This window comes from Mus musculus, chromosome 9, assembly GCF_000001635.26.
Source record: "Mus musculus strain C57BL/6J chromosome 9, GRCm38.p6 C57BL/6J".
In the NCBI taxonomy this organism is placed as follows: Eukaryota; Metazoa; Chordata; class Mammalia; order Rodentia; family Muridae; genus Mus; species Mus musculus.
The window spans coordinates 96,887,756-96,911,983 of record NC_000075.6 but is presented as its reverse complement, the minus strand read 5'-3'; the positions used below and the strand labels follow the sequence as shown (position 1 = coordinate 96,911,983).

The 24,228-nt window shown below is 46.1% G+C and overlaps 1 protein-coding gene, 1 long non-coding RNA gene and 2 pseudogenes across 8 annotated transcripts in view; 1 reads left to right on the top strand and 3 right to left on the bottom strand.

Annotated features, from left to right (window-relative positions):
* Positions 1-5,886: 5,886 nt before the first annotated feature.
* On the bottom strand, positions 5,887-6,578 carry Gm8524 (annotated as a pseudogene).
* A 5,843-nt stretch (positions 6,579-12,421) lies between these two features.
* On the bottom strand, positions 12,422-14,878 carry Gm51657. Its single transcript, XR_003948078.1, has 2 exons — positions 14,839-14,878; positions 12,422-14,118 (listed from the first exon to the last, which is right to left on the bottom strand). It is a non-coding gene; the product is annotated as a predicted gene, 51657 (long non-coding RNA).
* On the bottom strand, positions 15,630-16,369 carry Gm10123 (predicted pseudogene 10123; annotated as a pseudogene).
* Pxylp1 (2-phosphoxylose phosphatase 1) overlaps positions 19,296-24,228 on the top strand; it is a 69,353-nt gene continuing 64,420 nt past the window's right edge. For 4 of the 7 annotated variants that reach the window (NM_001289647.1, NM_153420.3, NM_001289645.1 and 1 more), the window contains exon 1: positions 22,510-22,625. The gene's annotated coding sequence lies outside the window, so the exon portion shown is untranslated. Of the gene's footprint in view, positions 19,379-20,500; positions 20,907-22,509; positions 22,626-22,648; positions 23,120-24,228 lie in introns of those variants that run through there. The other 3 variants (XM_006511138.3, XM_030244340.1, XM_030244341.1) reach the window with 3 other exon arrangements.

The window sequence follows — 24,228 nt, the reverse complement described above, 5'->3', positions numbered from 1 at the left end:
TGGCCACACCTTCTACTGGTAGCCTATAAAGGACATGGAAGAAGGCTGGCTCTTTGCTTGCTCTCTCGCACTGGCAAGTCCATTCCTTCACTGGCTTTAGAGCCTACTTCTTTGGGATTGTGATGTATACTAAAGACCAGCTGACACATCAGCTTTGTGGGCTGAACAACTACTGGATTCTTGGACCTTCCATTGGTAGACAGCCTTTGTTGGACGAGCAGGACCAAAGCCTGTAAGCCATTCTAAAAAAAAAAAAACACACACACACACACACATACATATACACATATGTGTGTGCATATATATGCATATATACATATGTATATGTGTATACATGTATATTTTATAAGTGTATATGTATATATATATTCATTCAATAAGTTCTGTTTCTCTAGAGAACCCTGCCTAATACAGGAACCAAACTTTGGGTGAAGAACAAAGGCTAGATTATATGAAAACAGAGGCTGTATTTGGCCATGTTTGATGCCAGTAAACATAAATTGTTTGATGAATAACTATCTGAATGAGTAAATGAGGAGATGGAGGGAGAAAGGGGTAAATTTCCTTTTGAATGATGTTTTGTTTGGTGATAATTTGAAACACATATGATGAATTTTAGTCCCATCATGTCAAATCCCTCTCATCCCCTCTTCCTTTTATTCATGAAACTTCTCTTTTTCCCAAGTCTTCTCCCATTCCTTCATCATTGTGTGTGTGTGTGTGTGTGTGTGTGTGTGTGTGTGCGCGAGTTTAGTTAGGCCTGCTAGCATGAGCAAGCTGGGAAGTTACTGACTGGGGCACGAGCTTCTTATCAGTGGCTACACTACCAAAGAGAATGATGGCCCTTCCCTCAGGGGACCATTAGCTGCTGATAGCCCCTCAGTAACAGGGACCCAGACCTTAGCACAACTGCCTCCATGATGGAAGTACCATTCAGGCTGTAAGTCTCAGCACGTAGACAGAACCACCTGCCAAAAACTACAAAGGCCTAGTCCATCAAAGTCCGTAGTTCCGAGAAAGTCTAAAAATGTACTAACCTTGCTTTTTGGCTTCTGTAGTTCCACTTCTGGCTCACAGTCCTTGTTAACTGAAGTACATTAACCCAGAACATGTTCTTTGTGCTTCAAAGCTCACCCTGAGAAAGTCCTGGGCCCAAGCTGGGATCCTGATTACCCAACGGGATGACTTCCCATTGGCTTAAACCCATGTCTGAGCAGTGTTCATTGAGCATTACCCCACAACATCTCAGGGAGAGGTGAGACCTCTCCAAAACTTCAAAAGATGCCCATAAAAGGGTGGGGAGGGATAGGAAGAGGAAGAGGAGGAGGAGGAGGAGGAGGAGGAGGAGGAGGAGGAGGAAAGGATTCATGCATATCTACTTTCCTTGGTTTCCCTTTATGCACCAGGACTGCCAGTTTGCTGAGTGGCATGTATCTTTATTATCCCACACTGGAAGTGGTATTCTTTCTGGATGGACATTTGCACTTATGAGGACTTATTTCTAGCCAAGTTAATAATGCATCTAAAGAAAAAAAAAGAGGCTTGTGCATTTGGCTAGAGCTTATTAATATGATTCAATTTTAAAAGGGCTGTTACTTCAGAGCCCTGATGTCTGGGATGCTGTTAAAGAACCGCCTTTTCTCCCTGCCCCCCTAAGAGTCACCATGACAACAGAGAGGTACCCCATGCCCTGAGTCAATCACAGATTTGTCTACATAGGGGTTCAAATTATTCTTCTTTGCCTTCCTTGGCCAAAGTCCCGACTTCAGGTCCAGACTGAGCTGGAGTCTCAATCCATCAATATTTATGATGACGACGTCGCCATTCATTAACAGACACTCCATCCGCAGACATGAGCGGATCCTGCAGGTTTGAAGCACTCTGGGTACTTGGGCACCAGTGTCTGGGAAGCTGAGGAGCCTCTACCACAAGTCATAGTCACTCAGAGCTGAAAGAGTCACGTAGTCAGCCTGCAGGGAGGACCCAGGGCCTGCACGAAGATCTCAGGCGAAGAATCATGATACACAATGCATAGACTTCATGGCTCTGTACTGACAAGCCATCCCAGACAGGACTGGGAAACTACAGTTGGTCTCAATTTTACATAAATTTGACAAATTGCTGGGTCACCTTGGGCATGTCACTTAATTTCTCTAGCCTTTACTTTTATCCCTCTATGAAATGCCATGAAGGTTTCCCCTTGTTGTGTGACAAGACTTTCCCTGGGTGGAAGCAACATATATATAGGTCGACTCACCTCAGATAGAGAGTGCACACCAGCCCAAAGTACAGGTGATAACACACCCAGCTTGGTGAAGCAATAAGTTTTATTGGGGTTACTTGAAGGAACATGAATGAAAGGTTACTTCTAGGAACAGAAATGACACAAAGAGAGCTACATCACCAGAGTTCACCCCAGCTCACAAAATCTGGGAACCTGGAGCTCACTGCACAACACTGCTCATCTGCAGACAGCTCAGGGGTCGGAGGATGCTCTTTTCAGGAGGTTTAGTGGGTCTGAATCTCTTCCAGGCAGTTCTGCTGGTCTCTGTGTCTTCTCCCAGGTAGCTGGGCTCCTCTCAGTCTCTGCCGCACATCCTCTCAGAGAGCAAACACTCAGCTGGTCTTTATTGTTTACTCTTGGAAGGGAGGAGCCCAGTGAACATATTTCAGTTTCAGGGACTTCCTGAAGCTGTTTTGAGTCTTTCAACTTCATCCTTAAGGCGTTTCGCTGCAGGATGGCGTGTTTCAATCTGGAGGTAACTACTGCAGGACACCACTGCTGAACCTTAAAGAATAGTAAACACCAAATACCAGAAAATGGAGCTGTGAGTTGGGGGAGGGGAGGATAGCGCTCCTTTCTCAAGGCCAAGGAAGGTGGACATGGAGGTAGGTTCCCCTGGGCTGGGCAGAAGGAGACAGCTGAAGGGCCTTCCCAGCCTGGAGGAGCACAAGAAAGGAATTTAGGAGAGAAGCCAGCTGAGTAGTTTCCCACAGTGCTCCAGACCTGCACCAATGCCCGTTATCTTGAGCAAACTCACAGCAGCTGTTCCATGAGCCACCATCAGCCTGTCAATCATGCAGGCACTCCATTGCCCTGAACCTCATGGTTACACCTTAGAGCAAAGGATTGCTTGATGTAGGATGGGGAATTGAGAGATACTGACAGGGACAGGCCTGTGGCTTCCTCTTCTTTGCTCCCTTCTGTCACTCTCCCCATCTCTCCTTCTGTCCTAGATTCCTGTTCCGCCTCCATTTCTACCCCAACTTCCTACAGCTTCCTACACAGTCAAATGACCCAGCATTTTCTTCAGCCATATTGAGACCAAAGGCACCTCTGCTAGCATCTACTGTATGTTCCTGGCATGGAGCATTCACTATGTTTGGGAGTAATGTGTTTTAAACCTACATTACAACTGGAACCATCCTTATACACCTTGAACTGGGTCAGCCACTCACCAGATTGAAATAACCAAGGTACATACATGCACCCCAAAACAAGGAGTCACCCAGTCTCAGGCTCTATGTCTGAGAAAGTAAGGTTACTTGTGCCCCCTCCCCCAAACTCCTCTCTTGCCCTACCTGTGCCCCAGCCTCGATCCTGAAAGCAAATCTCTGTGTAGATGTGAAATGTGTATTTCAGCCAGTGCTCTGGGATGGGAGCTAGCCTGGTTAGTGCACGAGTAGATCTTATAACTCACTGTCCTGTGCTGATGGGATCTAAGCAGGAGAGAGGAGAATCAGGGGCTAGGAAAGGCTCAGCATTGAGGAACCTCATACTATCATGCCTTTAACCAATCAATAGGAGAAGTGTTCAATAGAGTCCTTTAGGCAGAAGAAATGATACAAGGTAGAAATGCCGATCTGCACCACAAGTGTGGTGCCAACTTACTCCACAGTTTTGTAGGCAGGGAAGTTCAAGATCAAGCAAGGGACTAGCAGATTCACCAAGGTGGCTGGACTAATTTACATTCCCACAATGTACAATGGGCTCTCTTGACCCCAGGTCTTTGCTAGCATCTATTTTTTTTTCCTTGATGGTAGACTTCCTAACAGTAGTGAGGTTGGGAGTCTCGATATAGTTTTCGTTTGTTTTTAAATTTTTATTCAATGAAAATCGTGTACTTATGGCTCACATGTGTCCTCTCCCTGTGTTCTTCCATGACAGAAGGAATAAGGAAACTCTCGGTTTTGTATTTGTTTGGTTTTCTCTTTTATTTATTAGTGTATACTTTGGCATTATGTGTTTTGTCTGTATCCGAATCCCCATTACCCCATCTTTCTGCTCTGCCCATTTGCTGCCCCATCCCTCTGGCTGCCCCATCCCTCTCGCTGCCCCTCCTCCCCCTCTGCTGTACCCTTCTTCCCGGATGCATTTCTACTTTCGTCTTTTTTTTTTAATCTAGATTATGCATATTTGAAAACACACATGATATCTGTCTTTCTGAATTTAGCTTATCCCATTTAATCTGATGATCTCCAGTTCCATTCCTGAAAATGACATAATTTCATTCTTCTTTATGGGTAAATAAATCTCTGCATGTGTCTGTCTTGGTCTTTCATCTGTTGATGGACATCTAGGCTGATTCCATAACTTAACTATTGTGACTATTACCTGTGATGGTTAGGGATTTTTTTTTGGTGGGTTTGTTTGCTTTTGCCAACTTGACACGAGCTAGGATCATCTGGGAAGAGGGACCCTCAATTGAGAATACACTGCTATCAGATTGGCCTGTGAGTGTGAGCATTTTTTTTTTCTGATTGGTGATTGGTATGAGAGGGTTCACCCCACTGTGGGCAATGATATCCTCAGTTAGTCCTGAGGGTATTAAAAAAAGCAAGCTGAGAAAACCTTGAAGAGCTAGCCAGTAAGCCGGTTTCTTGGCTGGTTTCTGCCTCTGGTCTTGCCTTGAGTTCCTGCCTAGACTTACCTTCATGACTGTAACTGGGCAGGAAAGGGTTGACTACAGTTAGTTATTTTCTTTTTTAAGTCACAGCAACAGAGAGCAAACTAAGATATTGCCATAACAAAGGAGCTATGTATGGGTCTCTGTGATATGGTGGTTTAGAATCCTTTGGGTATATACAGCATATCGGGGCCGCATGGTCGGTCTGTTTTTACAGTTTGGGGACACTTCCATATGAATTGCCATAGCGGCTGGACTGATTTTCATTCCCACAGGATAGGAGGATTCTCCTGTCTTCACATCCTCTCTGGCATCTGCTGTTGTTTTATTGAGAAGCCTCTCCGGCTGGGGTATCTCCGATAGGAATCCCCATGGAGTTTTTGGTTTTTTTAAATTTCTTTATTCTTTGAAATTTTCATTCATGTAAGATACAATGTATCTTGAGCGTAGCCACTACTCATCACTTAATTTCTCTAGCCTTTACTCTTATCCCTCTATGAAATGGCATGAAGGTTTCCCCTTGTTGTATGACAAGACTTTCCCCGGGTGGAAGCAACATATAGGTCGACTCACCCCAGATAGAGAGTGCACACCAGCCCAAAGTACAGGTGATACTCATCACGGCTGCTGCCCAGCTTCAGAGCCTCCTTTAATGATTTTATAGATTTTTTTTTTTAGTTTAATGTATTTTAATAGCAAACTTACAGGAACAGCACAGAAGACTGACAACATTAAAAACATGTACTTGTATGTAGGACAACTCAGTTAGAAAAGTATAGTGAATGGATGGAATCTACTGTGTGATAAAAATGCTACAAACACCATTTAGTTGCCGTCAATAAGAAATTTACTTATTTTTTTAAAAAAATCCAAATGCTGGCATTGTCCAGAAAATTTTAACAGGTTTATTTATCATTGTTATAAAGTTGAACTGTTGAAATGTGTTCACTGAAACATTTTGCTTGCATTAATGCTTTTCATCTTGCATTTATATTAAAAATTCACACACAAATGAACGTGGAGAAACGCCAATACCTGATTCTGTCCCCTATGTTTCCACTCGCAATCATATACTTAGGTACCTTTGACCCCATGGAAAAAATATCTAACATTCAGAACTACTGATAACAGGAAGAAGAGGAAAAAAATTTTTTTGAGAATGAAATGTTTCCCCTCATAGTGGACTCTTAAGCACGCTCTCCGCGTATGCGGCGTGCTAGCTGGATATCTTTTGGCATAATTGTTATACGTTTGGCATGGATAGCACACAGATTGGTATCTTCAAAAATGCCAACCAGATAGGCCTCACTTGCCTCCTGCAAAGCACCAATAGCTGCACTCTGGAAGCGCAGATCTGTTTTGAAGTCCTGAGGGGAGCTTGCGGATCAGAAGTTCAGTGGACTTCTGATAGCGTCTGATTTCACGGAGTGCCACAGTACCAGGCCTGTAACGATGAGGTTTCTTCACCCCTCCAGTAGAGGGCGCACTCTTGCGAGCGGCTTTTGTAGCCAGTTGTTTCCTGGGTGCTTTACCACCCGTGGATTTGCGGGCAGTCTGCTTTGTACGAGCCATGGTATGGACACCTCCTTACTTACCCCACTTCTCCTTCAGCTGGAGCTCGGCAAGCGAGAGGCGGCGCTGGCGTTGGAGAGCGGCGGCGGCGCGGCGAAGGCTGCCTATAGATTTCTTTAAACTCAGAGTCCACTTAGTGATGCCCTATCTCATAAAACCAATAAGTAAATAATAATGAAAAAATACATCCTGTGGGTGTTTGTCACAGTGATGAAAGACTAGCACAGGGTAGAGAAAGAATGTTTACAGCCTAAAGACTTCCTGCCTGCCAAGGAGATGGCACCAACGGAGATTAGCCAACCTGTGTCCTCACTCAGCTGTAGACCATAAACCCTGCTTCCTGGTTTATAGCTCTGTAATAGTTCTCCTCCCTGTTCAGCTGTGTGCAATAATCTCACCTCTCTGTTCAACCAACCCTATCCGATAAACACACAGAACGTCCAGAGTGCCGTGCTTTCCCGATCCGAGAGCCCAGACCACCTGATCCCAGTATTTCAGTGTCTCTGTGTGTCTGTTTATCTTTTCTTAATTCCCTTGATGCCCCAGTAAGGTCCATTCCTGGATCCCTGAGAGGATGTGGCAAGGCACATATGTTGAAGACTGGTTCCTAAGTAGTGACATTATTGACATCTCCTAGGTGATTGGAGATTGAGTCAAGTTGACAATGCAGATTAACAGTCACCATAGGAACATATTTATCATTTTATGAAACTGACTCTTTTCCAGACTGCTTATCCCACTTTATGATCCCATTATCAATGGGTGGGAATTCCTTTTATTTATATCCTCACTGGCACCATTGGTATGATTGGCATTTTTAATTTTAACCATTCTGGCAGGTAGATAGCAGTATCTCATTATTGTTTTAATTTGCATTTCATCAATGCTTAATAAGAAGAGTGTCTTTTCATGTGCTTCTTTGCCATCTGTTTATCTTCCTTGATGAGGTATCTGTTCAAGTGTGCCTTCAATTTCATTGGATTATTTGCTATGCTAATGAGATGTGAGTGGTTCTTATTTCTTCTCCACCATCCGTGTCTGTCAGATATAAAATGTATTCTTTAAGCTTGAGGCTTCTATCTTAATTTATACTAATATGTCTTAAAGAAAAAAAATAAGTTTTGATGATGTACTATTCATTATTCTTTGTATTTATGGTCCTTGAATTTTTGCCCATTGAACAAATGTTTACTTAGCCATGTGCCACTAAAATCTTTTTTTTGTTTGTTTGTTTTTTGTTTTTTCGAGACAGGGTTTCTCTGTGTAGCTCTGGCTGTCCTGGAACTCACTCTGGAGACCAGGCTGGCCTCGAACTCAGAAATTCACCTGCCTCTGCCTCCCAAGTGCTGGGATTAAAGGCGTGTGCCACCACGCCCAGCTGGAAAAAAAAAAAAAAGAGTGGAAGTGTATAATGCCACTAAAATCTTATGCTAATCTTTTCCAGGAGTTGTATAATGTTGGATGGGTGGTGATTTCCACCTGTATGGAACAGAAGGTGTTTGATCATGTCTCTCCTGGACAGGTATGCTCCTCCCCACAGCTACCTGGCAACAGCAAGATCGCCCAGCCCACTTTAAAAGGGGCTGCTTGGCCCCTCCTCACTCTCGTTAAGCTCTCACCTTTCTTACTCTCATCTCTAACCCTCCTTCTCTCTCTCCCTTCCCACCTCTCTCCACGTGGCCATGGCTGGCCTCTCTTTCTACCTTCTCTCTTTCTCCCTGCCTCTCTACAATAAAGCTCTAAAACCATAGACTGTCTCTGCTCATCAAGGCCTGCCGTGATTGAATGATGGTATAGGCTTTTCCCTAAAGAGCTGTGTCTAACCTCTCACCAGAAGGCTTTCATGCACTCCAGCCATGGACCAGACCAAGGACTCTCACCCACGTGGGAACCCCCCCCAGCACCCCCTCTTTCCGTGCCCTCTCCTCCCTCTGTCCCCTTTGTCCTCAGCTCTTCCATGGTGTCCAGCGGTGTCTGGGATGCCCAAGACTGAGAACCTGTTTCCTAGAACTGCCCCTTGTCCACACCCCAGCAAGCTGGGGTCCATGGCTTCCCACAGCCAGACACCCACCCAGGGCCACGTGAAAAGCGAGTGGCAGTCCTTCCGAATCTGCCCACACAGAGCACAGGAACCCTGGCAGGATGCGGGTTTTTTCCCACTCTCTTTATTCCCCCATGCCCACTGCCCAGCAATCCACTTCAAGTTAATTTTATGTTTAAGGTGTGAGTTAAGGGTGGAGATTCACTTTTATATTTTGTTTTCAATTGTCGTAGAGTCAATTATATATAAACATTATTTTCTATACATTAGTTTGCCCTTAAACCTTTGTAGAAAAAAACTAGATTTTGTTATTATATTTATTTATTGGGGAGGGAGGAGACACATGCTATGATGTACGTGTGGAGGTCAGGGGACAGCTTGTCACAGTCTCTCCTTCTACCATGCGGGTTCCAGGAATCGTATACGGTTGCTGGCTTGATTACAAGTGCCTTTTCCAGCTGTTGAGCATCTTGATGGCTCTCCTTTGTTTAAAAAAAAAAAAAAGTAATTACCTCCCCTCCCGCTTTTCAAAAGAAACAATCTCTGGTGATGCCAATGGTGGACTTAATTAAACTGGTAATCCTCCTGCCTCAGCCTTCTGCTGGAATTATAGGTATGTTCTTACCATGACCAATGCCAGCTGTCTTGATTGGACAGCATAAGTATTCCAATTTCATCTTTATTTAGAGTGATTCCAATTGTTCTAGGCTTTGGCTTTTTTGTTTTCATTTCCATATGAATTTTTAGACTTAGCTTCTAAATTCCTAAATTTTTCTTCCTAAGAATGTGGTTGAGGTTTGACAGACTTCATGGGCATTTTTCGAGCCTACAATCTCTAACAATATTGGTCCTCTGGCCTGTGGAGTCACTCTTCTGTTGCTTCAGCTTTTCCCACATTTTATGATTTTCATTGTGTAGGCTTCACACAGGTTTCTTTGATAAATTCACTACTAAGGATGCTCTTATCAATGATTTCTTTTTGAGCCGGGTGATGGGGGCGCACACCTTTGATCCCAGCACTTGGGAGGCAGAGGCAGATGGATTTCTGAGTTTGAGGCTAGGCTGGTCTACAAAGTGAGTTCCAGGACAGCCAGGGCTACACAGAGAAACCCTGTCTCACAACAAAACAAAACAAAACAAAGCAAACATCCTTTTTACTTGCTAAATGGCTGGATCAAAACATCTTTTTTATTGTTGTGTTTGCTTGCTTGCTTGTTTGTTTGTTAGTTAGAGTTTCTCTGTGTGGCCCTGGTTATCCTGGCACTCTGTAGACCAGGCTGGCCTCAAACTCAGAGACCTGCCTGCCTCTGTCTCCAGAGTACTGGGACTAAAAACCTGTGCCACCACCGCCTGGTTCATCTTCATTTCTTAAGCAGTTAGTATCTTACTGTAAAGAAATGTATAGTGGAGCAAGTCAGTACCACCAGTGAGTGGCACTTGTATACGCTAAGATGGCGAATTCTTCCCTACACCCCCCCCCTCCCGCACTTCCCGAGGGTCTAAGGGAACACAGAGATTATGAGCTGCCAGCCACTCTGCTCCAATATGGTACTGCTGGAAGCCCCTCAGAGGGTCCAGGGATGGAAGGTGGGTACCTCTTTTTTCATGTATAAAGATGGAACGGGGGGCGGGGGAGGCAAGGCTCTCAAAACCCACAACTAAGTGGAGGCTCTGGGGGAACCCTGCTTTCTTGACAGCCATTCTGACAGGCATGAGAAGAAACCTCATCACTGGCTTGGGTTTGCCTTCCCCTAATGGCTAAAGCTGTGAGAAGCTCTCACTTACCCATTGGCTACTTGTGCTCTTTCTTCTTGAGACTCATCTAGACAGCTCATTTGCCCATCCTCCGACTGTATGATCTGTCCTTTCCTGATTAGTCTTTGAGTGGTGTGTGTTTGACATATTACTCCTGGGTCAGATGACTAGCTTGCAGATGTCCTATTGTGTAGCGTGTCTTCTCGGTTGTTCCTGGCTCCCTTCACTGTGGAGAGCATCTTAGTTTGGTGTGGCTCATTTCTTGAGCCAACAGCATCCTGTTGGGGAAGTCATTGCCTATAGCTATATCCTGAAATGTTTGCCCTACATTTTCCTGTAGTAGTTTCAGTTTCAGATTGACTTTTTCTCAACTTTCTTTTTTTTTTCCCCAACTCTGTCAAGAAGTTGTAGATAGTGGGATTCATTCCAGGTCCAACTCTTCTATGGTCTACCATGCAAGTATTTGTTGCAGATTTTGCACATATATGGTAATTGCTTTATTTTTATTATTTTTAATTACTATCTAGTTGAGGTTTTATATTTCTTGTTTAAATTTTGGTAGGCCATATGTGTCTATAAGAATACCCCTTCAGTCCAGATTTTCAGACTTATTGGCATATAAGTGTTTTTACATCTATTTATTTAGTGTATGTATGCACACAGACATGCAGGCATGTTGCCACACTTGGGACTTGGAGATGATAATGCGTGTAAATTGATTCTCTCCTTCCACCTTCACACAGGTTCATGGGATCAAATTCAGGCCATCCAGACTTATGATAAGTGCTTTTATCCACTGGGCCCTCACTCCTACCCTTTGATTTTTTTTTTTTAAACCCAAAACCCTAATAGCTCTAAACTTTCCTCTTTTCCTTGCGGAATCCTCCAGATTTTTTTTTTTTTTGCTATGTTAATTTTCATTTTCCTTTTATCCTAGCATTTTTAAAAATCCCTACCCATTTCTTCAATATTGAAGAATCTTTAAAACAATATTGGGCCACTAAGAGAGCTCAGTTGGTAAAATGCTTGCTGAGCAATTCTCGTGACCCGAGTTCAAATCCTCTAAACCCACAAAAAGGTAGAAAGAACTGACTGCACACAGTTGTCTCTGACCTATATACACACACACATACACACACAAAATAATATTAATAATTCCAATTTTAAAATGCATTGCTAGTCTCCTTGTGTCCATATATTTATATAGTTTATACGATTGCCTTTGCAATAATAGAATAAACCATTTCTAGGTTTATTCTATTATTACCTGGTAATATTAGAGCACTTGCCAAGTCCATTAGAATCTCTTATTGGGCTCACAAAAGCATCCAGCTTTGAATCCTTCCCTGTTCCCCTTTCCCTCCAAGGCTGCTCTGCAGAGTGATGGGCCCAGGATCTGCTTGGAGGCCCCTCAGTAGCTTTTGGAACAGTTGGAATCAGCATGAGTCCCCTGCTTTCCCCCCAGTAGCTTTTAGAGAGGCAGAGAAAAGAACCTTAGCTCTCACTTCCTTCTTAGGTTAAACAGTAGTGGGCCTGTCTCTCCTGGCTGGAGGCAGCTGCTGCGGGGAGCTGAGGTCTGGGCTCACTCCTGGGCAGCATTTGTCTTATCAAGAAGAGAATCCTCAGAGAGAGATGGCTGTTTTAGACAACGCCCCCTATGTAGGCAGTGTGACCCCTTGGACTGTGGAGGGAACATGCCCATCATTTTAGTGGCTGCCTGTACTTTCCTGCTGGATGTTACCACCACAAAGTTGGCCAACATTAGTCACTTCCCCCTCTTTAACTGCCAAGGCCAGATGAGGACCTGGTCCTCAGGACTCACGTGGGCTTGAGAGGAACCTCGGGCCCCTTCAGCCTTCCTTTAACCAGTTGTTCCATCGCGGAGAGGAGTTAGAGACCTTGCATAGCTGTGGTCTCACTTGAAGGCACAGGGGAAAGATTTCTTCTGTTGACCTTCTTCTTTGAACACTTGGTTAGAGCTGGGGTCTTCATGGGCTTCTTGAACACTTACAGGACATTTTAGAGGTGCCCCACCGTCCCGGGGGGCCTAGTTGACCTCAGAAGACAAGGTAAAATATTCTCCCCTTTCAATCCCTCTAACCACATCAGTCTAGGCCTCCAAAAATGGCGCTGAAACCCCAGAAGGTTGACTACAGCAACCTGGTACTTTTATTCATGGTGTGATATTAAGATAAAGCTGGGGCAAAATCCAACCACTTTAAAATAAGCATTGCTTTGACATACAGTTAAGCAGGGTTTTGACAGCAATATGTTGAACTTTGACCTTAGATGTGTTAATATCGTATATAAAGCCTCATCTTTTATATACCTTTATGCCACTTGCTCAAACCTTTATGGCTTGCTTCAGACTTTCCAACTTTTACCCATTCTGGAAAAAAAAAACATCCCAGGCATTGCAATCTTTATCAATAATCAACAAGGCCAGCTGTGATGATGTTTCATAAGCAGGCACAGCTGGAATTCTAAAGTCAGTAATTGTTTGGCTTAGAGCTGTGGTTCTCAACCTGTGGGTTGCAACTCCTTTGGCAAGCCTTTATCTCCAAAAATATTTACATTATGAATCATAACAGTAGCAAAATTACAGTTATGAAGTAGAAATAAAATAATTTTATGGTTGGGGGATCACCACAACATGAGGAACTGGGTTTTTTTTTTTATTAAAGGGTTGCAGCATTGGGAAAGTTGAGAGCCACTGGCTTAGAGGCTCAGAGGGTGCAATACCACCTTAAAACACAGTATAGTCAAAAAATTTTCTATTTGTGCTTTGCACAATCCAGGGAATGATGTGCTTTGGCAAGGAGCAGGCTGAGGAAAGCAGAAATAACACAATAAAACATCTTCACGGGGATGTTTGCAACCTCCCGCTGACTCAGCGAAGGAGGCTCCGTTAAAGCTGTGAGGCTGGAATTCTTGGAAAGGGATGTATGTCATCAATTGGTCTTCTTCTGTAGCCTGTCAATGTCACTGTAAGTGGGAAGTCAAAACAGAAGCAAGGTGCCCGGGACTTGATGTGAAGAAGCAGACAATAAACACGGAGTAAAGGGGTCTCACGAAGGGTAAAAACTCTATCTTCATCAGAGAAAACTAAGCGTGGAGATGCCAGGCAGGAAGAGAAGGCCCTAATACAAACCACAGTCCATCCTCATCTCCAGCCTCCCATGCTGCAGGCTGAATCCCCTTTGCCTCCAGCTGTGGGAGCCATGCTCTGGCAATCACCCTTCAGTTGCTCTGGCAATCACCCTTCAGTGCCAGTTGGAATCTGTGCTTTTCCATGGTTCTCCCTGGGCTGCTGTAAATGTATAGGTGCTTTCCAAGTCTAGTTCCTTCAGTGTCTGCTCCGTTTTGTAGCTGGCTAGTGCTGGCGGCACATAGCTGGGGAAACCTTAAATGCCCTCTGAAAGCCAGCAAATGTATCGTGCAAACCCCAACCAAAACAACCCACTGTGGCGGTAAGGTATTGTCTCCCTAGTCTGACGAAAAAAAAAATGCATTGACCTTGGCCATGAGAGTCCATGCTGGAGTCGTCTCTAGGTCTCCCATTTCCACGATTCCATTAGGCATCCAGGAAGGTAAAAAGAAAAAAGAAAAAAAAAATGGGGAAGAGGACGGGGACATGGCACAGGAAGTTCTAGGGATGGAGGTGATTGTCTGAGGACTCAGCCTTGGCAGGAAGTTTTATGGGTGGTGAAGTCATTTGGTCATCTTCATCTTGATGATGTTACTAACCAAGATGGAGGTCAGATGGCATGGTTTATGCCATCTTGATGACATCACTCAGGATGGCAGCTAAGTCACATAGCTGTTACCACCTCGATGAGGTCACTAGTCAAGAAGGTGACAAAGTAACATAGTTACTTTTTTATTGTGGTGTGGGGGAATCCATGATAAAATGACCCCACCCCCTACCAGGGAACTAGTCTCTGTGGGATCCATCCATCTCCCAGGTTAAATATGGATGCTACTCCCTTCTCTTTAAAACAATCACCAGAGTTAGGTTAGCACAGCTACAGGGGGAGATAGTCCACATGGCTTGAGTATTTGGGCCTCAAAAGAACAAAGCAAATAAGCAGAGGGAGGAATTCCATGGTCTCAACCTCAAAAAAGGGAGTCCGTATGTCTTACCACCAGTTGTAAATAGAAAATGCCGAGTACAGTCATCTGGATCCTGTTTCAATTTCTCCTCTGCTCATAGATAAAGGCAGGGGTTAGAAAAGGAACCCAGGAAAGAAGCAAAAGGAGTGCAGGTGTGCCTAACACTCGTAGGTGGCGCTGTTGCTCTGGGAACATATTGAGACAACAGGGAAGTGACCTTAATGTCAATTTGTCCCATCCAAACAGGGCATGGGCTGAGAACACACAAATCTGTGACCTTCTATGCTGGCTAGAACTTAAGACCCTTAGAAAACCACTTGTTAAAAATAGTTAACCCTGACTTAAAACTTTGGTAACCTCGTGTCTTAGTTAGGGTGTCCATTGCTATGAAGAGACACCATGACCAAGGCAAGTCTTATGAAGACAAACATTTAATTAGGGCTGGCTTACAATTGCAGAGGTTCAGTCCATTATCATCATGGCAGGAAGCATGGCAGCCTGCAGACAGACATGGCTCCAGAGGAGATGAGAGTTCTACATCTTGAACTGAAGGCAGCCAGGAGACTACTTCTTCTGCACTGGGGGTGGGGCAGGAGGGGAGCTTGAGCACTAGGAGCCCTCAAAGCCCACCTACACAGTGACACACTTCCTCCAACAAGATCACACCTCCTAATATTGCCACTTCCTGTGGGCCACGCCACATTCAAACATTCACATATTCAAACCACATCTTGTGTAATGCTTTTGTGTAATTAGAGGGGCACTGCCTGGGTATCATAAAGTCTACCAAAGTGTAGGGCTTAACCAAACCCAGTGTTTTCTCTTCCTCTAAACATGTTTCAAAGTGTCCCAGGCTCTCCAGGGAACAGTCTGGGGAGGGCACAAAGAGAGAATCCATGTCTAGAGAGTGGCGTTGACATAGGTAGGTTGTTGAGCTTGGGTCTTGGAGGTCTCTTTCACATTGTTCAATCTCTCCCTAATAGCAGGAGAGGTATAGTCAACAGGGTGGGGGAATCTCTGGGCCAGCTAGAGGAATTGGTTTCCCTGTCTGAAAAAAAAAATCTGCTTCTCCTTTTTGATACATTGTTTCCCATCTGGGTTTCGTGAGTGTTAACCCTTCAGAGATCCTCCATCCCCATAATGTAGGTTTCTCTCACTTTGACTTCCAATGCTTAGTCAATCTGATCGATTCCTTTGAAGGGTGGTGTTTGTGTCAGGTGCTTCTTTTTTTTTTTTTTTTTTTCTTATTTAGTTTTTATTCATAATCATAAACTTAACTTTGCAATCCAGCTAGACTTGAAGGGGAATGAGGAAAATATGGAACCCAAAGAACTTCAGTGAGAGCAGAGATTACAGGACATTGCGAGCAGATGGGGTAGGGACGCTCTCCTGAGCTACAGAAGGAATGGTTTGATGGGTAAAATGCCCGCAAGTCAAAAGAAATTAGAGCTGTCCACAGTCGGAAATGGTGATCTTCTTGCTGGTCTTGCCATTCCTGGACCCAAAACGCTCCATGGCTTCCACAATGTTCATGCCTTCTTTCACCTTCCCAAAGACCACATGCTTGCCATCCAGCCATTCAGTCTTGGCAGTGCAGATAAAAAACTGGGAACCGTTTGTGTTTGGTCCAGCATTTGCCATGGACAAGATGCCAGGACCTGTATGCTTTAGGATGAAGTTCTCATCCTCAAATTTCTCTCCGTAGATGGACCTGCCGCCAGTGCCATTATGGCGTGTAAAGTCACCACCCTGGCACATGAATCCTGGAATAATTCTGTGAAAGGAGGAACCCTTATAGCCAAATCCTTTCTCTCCAGTGCTCAGAGCTCGAAAGTTTTCTGCTGTCTTTGGAACTTTGTCTGCAAACAGCTCGAAGGAGACGCGGCCCAAGGGCTCGTCATCGGCCGTGATGTCGAAGAACACGGTGGGGTTGACCATGGCTGCAGCAAGCGGCGAAAAGCGACAGTGGCGTCTGCAAAGCCGTGTCAGGTGCTTCTTATCAGCAGGCTTATCATCAGAGATCACCAAAGACACCGACTGAGCTATGGATGAGGATTCTACATCGGCTTTGTATAAATGTCTTGTGACCTCTCATCCAACCTCCAGAGTGGCCAGACAACCAAGGAGGACTTTGCTGTTCTTGGCTCTGTACACAAACATTACCTGGTCTCCTTGGTGTTTTTCCTGAACCCTTTTTCTTGTTGTAAAGAAACTTTTCATTCTGGAGTTGTGGCTGATGTAAATAAAGAGTAGAGTTCACCTGAGAACCACCACAGCATGGCATGAGACACGTCACCAAGGGAAGGGATCCGAACGCTCTCCCAAAGGAAGTTGAAGTCCAGGACGAGCCCTCAAATTGAAAGAATAATTTTGGTGTGGCACAAAAAGCCACACAGGTAAAAGTAAAGCCATTGGCTTCTATTTCTTCATGGCCCAGAAATAGCGAACAGACCATGGGCTGAAGCCTCTGAACCTGTGAGCATAAATCACTTTCCCCTTTAATTTTTTTTTTAAATCACATTTTTCCAGGTAGAATGTTACACAAAACGAGCTTAATGGATGAATCTTTAAAAAAAAAAAAAAAAGATTTATTTGTGACCAAGCAAGGCCATTTCTTTTTTGCAAAAAGGGTACCCTAGAACCCAGACTGAGTTAGCAAGCAGCCATGGCAAAGATGGCCTCCATCTTTTAATCCTAGCACAGGTGGTAACTGTTTTGCCATTTGTGAGAGCACAGCGTATGGCGTTAATACTGACTAGCCAGTAGCACTGAGCAATCTCTAGGCTTGGACAAAGTCACATCACAAAATAGGGAAGGGGCTTAGAGAATATGGGCCCTTGTTGGGTTAACTACCTTTGGTAGAGGGACATAAAAGTTTCTTACTTTTCTAATGGCTATTAGGATCACTCATTAAGGGCTGGAGAGATGGCTCAGTGGTTAAGAGCACTGACTGCTCTTCCAAAGGTTCTGAGTTCAAAATCCAGCAACCACGTGGTGGCTCACAACCATCCGTAATGAGATCTTGTGCCCTCTTCTGGTGTGTCTGAAGACAGATACAGTGTACTTACATATAACAATAAATATATTTTTGGACTGGAGCGAGCAGAGGTCCTGAGTTCAATTCCTAGCAACCACATGATGGCTCACAACACAGCTATAGTGTACTCATATACATAAGATAAATAAGTAAATAAATAAATAAATCTTTTTTTTTAAAAAAAAGAATCATCCATTAAGCTCTTTTTGTGTAACATTCTTCCTGGAAAAATGTGATTAAAAAAAAAGTTTAAAGGGAAAAGTGATTTACGCTCACAGGTTCAGAGGCTTCAGCCCGTGGTTGGCTGGTCATTGTTTCTGAGCCATAAAGAAACAGAAGCCAAAGATCAGGGAAGAAGGAAACGTGGCAGAACCAGATTGCTCAACTCATGGTGGCCAGGAAGCAAAGAGAGCAAGAATGGTCTGAGGAAAAGATCTATCTTTCAAAGGCACACCTCAGTGACATATGTCATCCATCTAGGTCTCATCTCCTTATTGCCCATTCAATTATGAGCTCTTCAGTGGGTTAATCATCCGACCCTCGTGATCTAATCACCAATAGCACTAGCAACTGGGGACCAAACCTCAGCACATGATCCTTTGGGGCAGTACTTCATATTCAAACCATGACACATGGTTCTAGCATACAGACCAAGGGAGGTAACAGGAATGCTGTCCCTCAGAGGAATGCTGTCCCTCAGACAGGGAGCACCAGTGCAGCTCTTGACCTGAGATTCTGTGGTGCTCTGTGCATCAAGTTGAATCACTGAATAAACACCCGAACGTTCTGGTCTATTGCTCAACAGAGAAGGCTGGGGTCAAAGAATGTCAGAGGCCAACTCAGCCAGTGCCCAAGCATATAATAAATGACCTGGACACACGGTGGCTCCGTATCTGGTTTTTTGAAGAGTTTCGAATCAAATTTGTTTGACTCCTCTGTGGAGCTGCTGTGATGTTTTGTCTTTTTTTGTTTGTTTGTTTTTGTTTTCATTCTGCAAACCCAGGACCAGTGAAAGCGCCCTGAAGTGTCCAGAGGACTGGATTCTAGCCCTCACTATCTCCACAGCCCACTTGGTGGGTGACTTTGGGGCAAGTTGATTATTCTTGGCTTCAGTTCTCCTTCTGGCCATAGACTTCTGCATGAATTGGCAACAACACCAAGTATTTTTAACTATTTTAGCTTCCATCTTGCTACTTTGGGCCCTAGGGGAGTTCTGTGGTCTGTCTTTCTCATGGACTCTCAATTCCAGTTGCTGTAGCTCATGTCACTACAAAGTTCAGAAATCTCTGCTGGGTCCTTCATCTCTCCTTTCTGCATAGCTTCTTATTGTAAAATGAGAAGGCAGGACTCAGTTCATCTGTCCATTCGCCTGGCTTTTATAAAGTGCTTACTTTATAAACTTGACCGTTTTTGATACACGGCTTGCCACAGTCCTTCTCTTTTTATGATTTCTAAAGGTGATTCCTGTGAGTTCATTCAATGCTTGCTTTGGTTGTCCTGAGATCTTTCAGTTGGGCTGAGAGTCTAGAGGACAAAAAAAGAGTATTTAGATCTATGATTCACTGAATTACTCTAATTTTTTTTGTGTGATTATTTTTTCTTCTTCTTTTGGCTCACAGTCAGGTTCAGAGCCCTCTTTTATCTTTATTTAATGTGGTTATTTTGTGCTCTGTTCTTCCAGATTTGACTTTATAATTAAATTTCCCCCAGATAGATGGGAAAATGAGTTCACCCTCCTTCGTTGCTCTCAGGAGTGGGAAGGGGCTTTTATAATAAGCTTGTTGGGGGTGGGGGAAGGGACCACAGCTGGTAGTAGGGACAAAGAACCGTGCATGCATAAATGAGGATAGACCACCCTGGAGCTGGGGGAGGGTCTGCCTCTCTAAACCAGGAGCTTGTGTTAGGCAGCAGCTCTGCAGCCACCGAAGAAACAGACCTTTAACCTTTTGCAAGGTATTTCTCTCTCCAAGGTGCTGGGGTTGCAGATGTGGGGTAGACAGGGCAATTTCCATTTAATATAAATATGCCAGTCAGTCTGATGCTCTCTGCTCTATGAATCAACAAGAAATCTATCCTGAATAATTTTTTATCTTAACCTTTAATATTTGAGCACTTAGTATTTCTCCACATTCCTGTAGTGAATGGACATTCTAGCTATCACCAAAGAAAACCAAACCCACGGTGAAGAGAATTTGGAAATAATATTGTCCATCTGAATATGGTGGTAGGCAGCACAGAAATATTTTGTGGTGTCAATAGATTTGGCAGTAAGGCGGAATTGTGAGCAATTCAGGTCTTTGCAATGTAGAAACTGGTTCAAATAACGCAACCTGTTTTTCTCCCTAGGAAGACCGTTGGCATGGCGGTTTGTTAACTCAGACTAGGCACCCTGTGGCAATGTGGCCCTGTAAGAAGGGAGGGGACAGGGAGCAGGTTTTGTAAGTCCCCAGACAAAGGAGGCTGTGCAAATATTTGCAGGCTTTTTGCTCCAGGGGTGAGATGGCCTTGAAGGTGTTCATCCGCTGATGGCTACTCCAGTCCAACTAGGGATGCTGGGGCAATGTGGCAGCGTGTGCTGCCTAGTAGACTATTCAAGACTTGGTGCTGCCCAATGTTTTTAGAGGACAGGTGGGCTCAGCTTTCATTCAATAAATGGTGGGTGTTTTCCTGTAGCAAACAGTTCAAGGGGGAGGGTGTGAGTCCTGGCACCGTGCTAGTTCTCTGTTTTATGGTCATCCAGGGGCACAGTTCGCTGCTCTAGCAAATGAGTAATGAAGGTGACAGGCACTGTTTTCAGGAGCGTGTGACACTGTGCTGGGTTGGGGGCTTGTCCTAGTCAGGACTCTCTTGGTTGCCAGGGCCAGAGAAATAGAATTTTTATTTCACTTGGAGGATAGTAGGGGATAACTTGGATCATGTATTTGGATAACCAGTATTATGTTGGTATCTGGCATGAGAGAAATCTGCTCCCGCTTCCTGCTTGAGGATATCTGGGAGCTACACTCGTTGGCACTGCCTCCCCAGCCATTAGCCAAGTGGCTCCAGCTGCCTCAGACAGATACCCTATTTTATCACTGCAGAGGGAGGCTTGCCATTCTCCCCTGTAGGAACCTCTCCTTTTCCCTTCCCTGGAAACCCTTCAACCCTTAAAGACCCTCAGGAAAGGAGGTGGAATGCTTTCTCCAGAGTGGGAAAAATGTCGAAGTGTTCAGGGAATAGAGGTTGAAGGAAAGAGGGAAAGATGATCGTGGTATCCGGTATTAACCTGGATTGTAGGAAGGTGCAACGATGGAAACTCTAAGTGCCGCGTGGAGGAAGATTCAGGCAGAGGAGACCTGTTCCCACTTCCAGAAGAATAGTGGAGAATACCCCAGTCGAGTGGGATAGTGGCAAATTTTTGTAGAGAAATGATGCCCGAGTCACCTTTCATCCTCTTGTGGTCATGTTGAACCTAAGACTGTCTACATATCCCATGGGAAGGGTAAGTAAGTAGCCAAGAAAGGGAACATACGCCTATGGGTTACAGAAGATGTGGCACAGACCCACAAGGGCTCCATCCAGAACAAAATCAGGCCTGGGTAGTTTGCAGAGAGAGGCTGGGTTTGTGGTGGAGGCAGAGTTGCGAGCCTGCGTCGGCTGGAGACTCCCGTGTTCCTGAAAGGGTAGTAGACTTGAGAGAAAGCAAAGCTGAGCATCTGGGGTCAAGTTCCAGGCCTGAAGCTGACAAGCCCTGCCCTAACCCCCTTTTCTGATGTATGTATGTATGTATGTATGTATGTATGTATGTATGTATGTATGTATGTATTTTGCTTTGGGCTAGTGTGGATGGAGTTGTCTGTCATCTGCAGCCTGTGTGACTTGTGAAGGAGTGGAACTTGGAATTAGAGCAGAACTGTCAAGAGTCCGTGGCGAGAAGGAAGAGTCTGTGTTGGATAGGATGCCTGGACTGTGGTGGTCCTTGAGGGCCAGCCCAAGTAGGAATTTAACGGGGAGTGAGATTTCATGCTCACGTATTGGAGAAAGCTGTCGCTAGTACTGAAGGGATAAGCAGGCTGAAGGTGGTGTTGAGCCTGGGTAATTGGGTGAGAGGGATAGTAACTAGTGTCCTCAGGCAAGTGCCAGCTGGCCATCAAGGCATTGAACAGAGAAGGCATTCCAGATGGCTGGACCATGGGGGTAAATGGAATGCAGGCTAGGGAAGTAGAATCTAGCTGATTTGAGGGGAGAAATTGGAGGTAAAAATATGGATAAAATATAAAGTGTTTTGATTTAGTCACTATCGAATGAGTTAGGGAAAATCAAGTGATGCGCTACCCTCAAAACCGCACCTCTTTTGCAGTTGAGAGAGGCACAAGGGTGTCACTGTAGTCCCAGAACTGACAACAAAGGCAATCTCACAATTGTGGTTGGTGAGATCCTTTTTTACAGCATTTGAAACAACAACAACAAAAGACCCACAAACACAGCTTTATAGAACGAGTGCTGCGCGGGTCTTTGGCTGGCAGCCCTGGGGTCATGCAGAAACGCCCCCGTGACACAGCCACGACCTCTCAAGGGTGGATGCCTGCAGGCCTTTAGGGACAAAACTACTGCCAGGTCTAGAGTAGACACAGGCCGGATGTGGCCCGCGCCGGAAGAGAAGCGCGGGACAGGCGCTTGGGTGGAGGTGGCACGGTGGCTAGGATATGCCAGTTTTGAGTCCACGAGGCACCGCAGGACCCACATCCGCAGCTAGATCCGCGGCGCGGAGTTAGGCACGCAGTCACAAAGCACCCTAGCCAAGGCTGGGACGGGTCCAGGGCAGTGTCCTGGGGCCATGGCACCCTCCCGGGTCCTAAGTCCGGCATAGGGAGGAGCATAGGCCCTGTGCGCTCCGAGTGCGCGCGCTTTCCCGGACCCGGACGGCGCGACCGGAGCCTGTCTGGATGACTGTTTGGACACTCCAGGCCATGTGTGCCTCCAAGGCCCGGGATGCGGGTCGCCGCAGCCTGCTGGTCCCGCACGGCCGCCTGCGGGGCGGAGCTCCAGGGCGCCCTGAGCGCGTCGGGCCGGGCAGGGACCCGGCGGTCCCGGTAGGGGGCGCTGCGGAACCCCGAGTTTGGCGGCCTGCGCGCGCCACCGCCGCCTGCACTCCCGCCAGGAGGAGCTGGCTGCGGGTGGAGATCCCTACGCACAGCGACGGAGGCCGGGACCGTAGGCGGTGAGTGTGGTGCGCGCCGGGTCCCAGCGGTTGTGAGGCTTCTCGCAAGGCGGGCTTGTGTCTAGGGTCTTGGGGGGCGACCCCGGAGAGGTGTCCGCGATGCCAAGATCCGGAGGCAGGGGCGGGCTTCCAAGCAGCGGGTGTGAGCCCTGCCACCAAGCTCTTTCCCTTATCTACGCGCTCCCCAGTTGCCACCTCTCCCCATACCCTCCCCGCGTTGGAGAGGGGTCCCTGCCCTCCGATCCGTCTCCCCTTTCTCAGCCCTGCACCCTAGAAGCCTGCCCGCACACCCCCTTTTCTCCCTCAAGCCCTCCCACGCCTACCTCCTCCTGGTTGCCTGCCGCTCGCCTCTCCCTCCCAGCTCTGCTCCTACGGTCCCCGCCGCCACCCCAGCGGGGTCCCATTCTGCCTAGGCGCTCCTGCTGAACGACTCAGCGGGAATCTGAGCTCCGGGGTCCCCCTTCTCCCGGCTGTCCCATAGCTGCAGTGTCCAGGTAAAAAGGGGCTGCAACTTCAGGGCCTGCCCCGGGGGTGGGGCTGGTGCTTCGCCAGCTACCTGCTGCCTGCGGCGCAGGAACCCTGGGCCCAGCCCAGGGCCACTTCACGCGTGCAGGTTATGCTTGCTCAGTGTTCTGTTTAGGACAGTGTGGTTACTTCTTTGCTTGCTTTTGCTTGGTGAACTTGGATAGGTTGCGATTTCTTAAAAAGAAGCCGGCTTTGCTACCCACAAATATGGAGCAGGTTTTCTTTGCTGCTGTGACTGGCTGTCAGTAGTACCTGTGGATCGGGGAAGATTTAGCTATGCTGGGGAAATGGAGCCACATCCCCACTCTCTCACCACAGCTCTGGGAACGTAACTGTCCCCTCTAGGGTGGGCCCGTGTCTTTGTGGAAAGGCAAGGATGCTTCCTAAACATTCAACAGGTAAAAACCAGTTAGGAATCTGGATCAGATCTGGTGTGGATAGGGAAATGTGGGATGAGTGAGTGATCAAGGAGGGGCTCTGGGAGAGTTCCATGGCTTAGGGACATTTGTTGCTCTTTGCGGCAAGTCCCAGGCTGGACCCTGACTATGGACTAGACAGTGATGAGCCCAGCCTACCCTCTGGAACTGTCGGTCGGGCTTGGCACCAGCCCCCTCCTCAGAGGTGTTGGTGCCCTGTGGTGACATCTGTGGGAAGAGGATTTAAAGCAGATGGCTTGGAAAGCCTCATGGTCCCCGGAGAGAAGTGGAGATGGCATGGTGACAGCCCAGCGTGTGCGTTCACCCCTTCCCTTCTGGGGTCTTTCATTAAATCTTAGATTAAATTAATTGCCTAGTCAGAGAAAGAACATATAAAGGGTATTTCTCTTTTAGGATTGGCTCTGGGCCAGCCTGCCCTCACAGATACCTTGGGAGGCTGCAGATGGGAACCCGTGGCAGCGTGGACCGCCTGGAGCACAGCACTCTGGGCTGTAGGACTGCCCTGTCTCTGTGGTTTCTCTTTGATGGCTCTGGTAGTGATTAGTTCAATATTCCTTTTCTATTGAATAGATAAGTAATTAGCCAAGAACACAGTGGGGCTCAGTAGGGCCCTTCTGAGTGTTCTCAATTTCCTGTATGAA